This window comes from Lepeophtheirus salmonis, chromosome 4 (assembly GCF_016086655.4).
Source record: "Lepeophtheirus salmonis chromosome 4, UVic_Lsal_1.4, whole genome shotgun sequence".
In the NCBI taxonomy this organism is placed as follows: Eukaryota; Metazoa; Arthropoda; class Copepoda; order Siphonostomatoida; family Caligidae; genus Lepeophtheirus; species Lepeophtheirus salmonis.
This window is the reverse complement of record NC_052134.2, coordinates 18,965,870-18,971,418: the sequence shown is the minus strand read 5'-3', so window position 1 is coordinate 18,971,418 and position 5,549 is coordinate 18,965,870.

Genomic DNA, 5,549 nt, shown 5'->3' with positions numbered 1-5,549 from the left:
GGATGAACCTTGTTTCCTTATATAAGTTTGTTTAACAAACTATGGAGAGTGGGGAAGTCTATTCTCAAATTAATACAACTTCTTGAATAATAATATTATTTAACATCATTATTGTTTGTTAATTTAAATTCCAAATTTTGTTTGGAACGTATGAAAAATTAAAGTAGACTTTGTCTTTGGGGACTGGCTTATGGATAATGTTTACAAATATTTTTTATAAAATCTAATTTGCTAATTTCTGATAATGTATCTTTTAAAAAATATATATTATCATGAATAAAAACGTTATTCATTGCTTGCAACATTAATTCTCTCAATGGTAATAAGGTAAACTTAATAACCGATCTTTACAAAATCAAATCTTTTTGCTGTTTTTTAAACATCATACCTATACTTTGATATCAAAAATTATGACCCATATATTTATATAGTTCTGTAACATAATTTATAAATAAAATATATCTTTTTCTTGATATAAATGACAAATTAGTACGAAAAATATATTTGTTAATCCTGTATTTGTATATTTTTAATATAAATGTATATATACTTTTAAAAAATCAGAACGGACATTATTACTAGATATAAATATTTAAGGACTAGGTATCATATAAATAGTTATTTTAAAAAGTCTGATACGTATTGATATTAACTCAAACATCAACAGCTGACATAAACTCTAACAATATTACTATATATTTTTCCAAATGGCTTGCTCACAACAAGAAAAACTTACACGTTTGTAATTGTTTAGGATTTACAGCGCCAGATATATTTAGCCCTTGTTGCATTACTTTAGACTTTAGTTGTTACACGTGACATTCAAAATGTAGTAATTAAATGTATATATAATTTTATGTTGCTTGTATGATTAACACGGCACGTCATGCTCAATTCCTTGGTCCTATGAGCCCTTAATCCCCTTGTTATATAAAAATATAGCATTTTTTTAATATACATATATTTTATATTTACAAACCCCAAAGTGAGTGAATACTTCAGCACAAAAGTTAGTTACACTTAATGCTTAAGTACTTTCTCAAAAGAACTTTAATATTGTTCATATGTTCTTTACACTTAATTAAATTAAAAATAAATTAGAACTTTATAGTTGTTTTATTGTTCCATTTCTACACAAATGCGTAACTTTATATATTTGTTTTAGATGGAGAAGGCTATGTAATATTTCCCCAAACTTATAACTTATTAATATGTTTTAAAAGAGATAAATCATACAAAAAACTACTTTAAACTTTGGTGATATGCTTAATTTGTATCGACTAATTTCATTGTTTGTACTTTTTCTTTATAATTTACCGATCTTATCCCCACCATATCCTTACTTTACAAATACAGGGCAGAATACATTTATTGCAACATATACTTAATTATTTTTCAAAAAGATACTTAATGCCCATCTTTTGATTAAAGCACTTTCTAAGAAAAGTAATTATACGTGAGACTTGAAGTGTAACACTCATACGTATAATAGTTACTTGAATGATACACATTTCAAAATATCTTCATATGCTCTGTTCCTAGCGGCCCTTTCTAAGATAAAAAGTAGAAAACATATACGTCCTTCTAATGTCACAATATATTCCGCAACACTTCGAACACATTTTTATTTCCTTTCATAAGTAGATATTATTTTACATTAGTGATCCCTCAATTATGAACTAAATATTCCTTAGTAGCTTATTACTTTCTGATTTTTGGATCTTTTATTCTTTTTCTTTTTGTCGGAAGGGTAAAGAGATATATTTCTATATATTTTGTGACCAACTGTCCTCTTTTTCATGGACATGTTTCTTTTTAAATCCTGTCCACGGAGTCCGGAAACTTTTTTATTAATTGATTGTGGAATAAGCAGTTGATTATTTTAATTAATTCAAAATAAAGATAAATTACGATTACATTTTTTTTCTAATTTCGGCCGTTCTATAAAATATAAACAATTATTATATACTCATATCTTCTATTTCAAAAATAATAATTTTATAAGTCTTTTTATTTTTAAACAGTATTTATTGCTCAGTACCTCCAATCTCTCCCTTAATCCTACAACAAGGCCACGTTGCTTCTTTTTCGGAATTCAAAATAGTGTGCTCACTAGTGTTGTGTCACTCCTTATTTTGTCCTGAAAACCGCCGTCCCGTCCAGTTCAGTCTCGGTCGGGTCTAGTTTTTTTTAATCAGTACTAAAACTTATAATGTTTGGCGCTGGATGAAGACACTCGTCTTTTGTTCTTCTTCTTTAAATCATTTGTAGTAATGACAGTCCGAAGGACTGAAAGTCTTAAGGACTGGTCCAAGGACAGATAGGACCGGTCTACAAATTGGAATTCACTGGATTGAATGAAAAAAGCTTGACTTAACAATATCAACAGTAGTTGTTCTAATAACTATATTTTGGTGTATACAAATGTTAATAGAAATACAAGGCTAGACCATCATGTTTCAAGGCAGGCAATATATAGCTACTCTTGGTAATATTCACACTCTTTGACCTCACTATTAAAAAGCGGGGTAGAAGTTGTTGGAAAAACGTTATGGTATAATTTATCCTTATATTTTATCTTGGTGTATACATAGTCTCCCTTGGCAAAATAGTTTTTGTCAATTTTAAACATATAGTATTATAATATCCATTATATTTTATCGATTAATCTATACTGTTGATATTGGTTTGTAATAAATGTCGATAAAAATACACAGTAATATTTCCTTGATGTTTTTATCAAAAATTTTATGTTTAAATATTATTATCTCAAATTATAAATTTTTTATATTGTAAAGATTAATATAAAAAAGTTATGTATTTTAGTCATTTAATGATAGCGTCCAGGTGGCGGCGGAAGGTCTTGCGCCTGCTGCAGATGAATTCCTCCCTTATTGCGTCTCAGTGCTGGATGACAGTGATTTTGAGGACAGCGGTATTGGGATGACGGACACTGCATGCCTTTCCCTCGACTTGCACCCAAAAAGTATAGTCTAACTATGTAATTAATTATTTTTTCTTTAATATATTGAAATAGGAATTAATGTCAATCACTCAACCTTAATTAATAATTAAACTAGCAAGTGATCAGGTTTCAATGAATCACGCATATGTAACTTCGTAACTATTGTAAACTTTATGTGATTCCGCGCTATATACAGAGAAATTGTCGCTAAATATCTAAAGAATTTAAGTCAATGTCCCTGGCTTAGTAAACTAGCATTTTCTACATCCCTAGAAAAATGTTTTATTTATTTATTGGACTCTCCGTTTTATCTCCAATACTTTTCAGTATGGTTATGTAACATTCAACTATATTATTATTTATCTTAATTATGGCTAGTTTACCTGCTGAATCACTAAAAATACTCATGGAAACTCATTTCCCAGAATGTAGACTCAGTACGTCTTCTTGGATACCAAAAAGGTCAGGAAATCCTGTAACTCCTTTGGCTCATACAAAAGCTCGGGACCTGATGAACTGAAACCAGTTGTACTGCAACAACTTGGGAATAGCGTCACTGCTTATATCTCAGAACTTTATAAAGTCATCTTCATCACTTGTTATACATCAAGATGCTGGAGAGAAATAAAAGTAAGTTTTCCACCAAAACCAGTTAAAAAAGATTACAGCCTGTCCAACCCCTTCAGACCAATAACTATTTCCAACTTTATGCTTTAAGGACTTAAGCGGATTTTACACTGGGAAGTTGAAGAAGTCATTCCAATACTCCACCGACAACATGTATATACAAGGGCTTATCAACTGATACGGCCCTTCACAAGTGACTGATACCATAGAAAAATCCATCGATCAACAACAATACACAATTGTTGCCAGTTTTGATTGCATAGCTGCATTTGATTATTTGCAATTTCATTCAGCTGATGCAGCAATGGAAAAACTCAATATTCCAGAGTGTGTCAGATCCTGGTATAAAAATGTTCTAAGTATCCGTACAGTCACAGCCAAGCTTAAAGGCAAAGAAGTTTGTGTCAATCCAACCCATGGGAGCCCACAAGGGGGCGTTCTATCGCTGGTCGTTTGGAAGATGATATGGATAGCTTACTTAATAAATTTAAAAAAGGAGCAATCAAGGTCGTTGGCTATTCAGACGACATCCTCCTTTTAATTAGTGGAAAACATCCCTACATCCTTGGCAATGCAATACAAAGGGCAATCTTCGAATTTCGATTTGCTTTCAGAATCAAAAATAATAACTCTAATGTTACTAATCCACCAGTAATTCCCGGTTTTTAAGATGAAAGTATTAAAAATATTTTGTTGAAGCATAAGTCGGATAAGATACGTGTTTTCCCCCTCCTTAAAAAAGCTCAAAGAGAATTGAACAACCCCATGAAAGAAGACTTCCTTAAAAAAACAAAGAGTCTCCTGGCCTTCTTCAATTAAAGAGAAAATCATAAATTTCCAACATTGTCCCCAAAAAAAATTAACCATATTTTATATAAACATAAGAAGTATTTTTAATAAATTAGAATTTTGAACATGTAATATTGACGACTTCAAGGCAGCTATTGTATGTATAACAGAAACATGGCTGGATGATAATAGCAACGGCAAAATTGTCTTGATTAATGATAACCTTATCTACCCCACGGATCACTTAATGGAGCGTAAGAAAAGAAGAGGGGGTGTGGCGGTCTTTTACTCTGAAGATCTCATCTGTTTTCAGTTAGGGAGATGTCTGAAGTAAACTTCCAAATATGCGAGGCCCAATGTGATAATCATAGGATCATTTCTATATATCGCACTCCTAGTACCAAGCATAATGCAGACCAATTAATTTTTACTTATCTAAGATCAACTCGTTCTGACACAATCATCTGTGGGGACTTCAATCTTTCTAATATTGATTGATCAATTTGGATCCCCTCCTTGTCTACTAGTAGGCTGTATATAGAAATCTTTCAAAAGCTTTTCCTAGAACAAAAAGTCAGTGAAGCTACTCACTCTTGGGCCAATATTCTGGATCTGGTGCTCTCCTCCTCCAATTCTACTGTTAACACTAAAATGAACGAATAAACAGAAAAAAAATAAACGAATGAACGGTGAACGGAATGTTTTCTACAAAATGAACGAATGAACGGAAAAAGGGCGAACGAGTAAAAATCTGTCTTTAATCCAAATTATAATTATACAAATTGGAAGTAGTTCAACTATTTATACCTTTAATTAATTTGTTATACTTTTTAAACGTTACATCATTATTACACCTAATAAATAATAGCATGATCTTATCAATTATTCATATTATATAAAACTTTTCAAATTAAGTAAAAAAAAAAAAAAACATATTACGTATAGTTATGCGCTAAGTGTTGTGTTGTTTGTGAGTGAAAGTTTTTTTTTTTATATATAGCCAAATCTAATATTTAGGAATAAGTACTCTCCTGGAGACCTAAGTTCAGGATACAAACCAACAATATTACCAAAGAAGCGCGTATAATTTTTAATATTCTTGATTTTTAAATCTGTCTTCGATATTATTGTTAAATAATTAGTTACGTAGTTACAATTATGGAAAGAA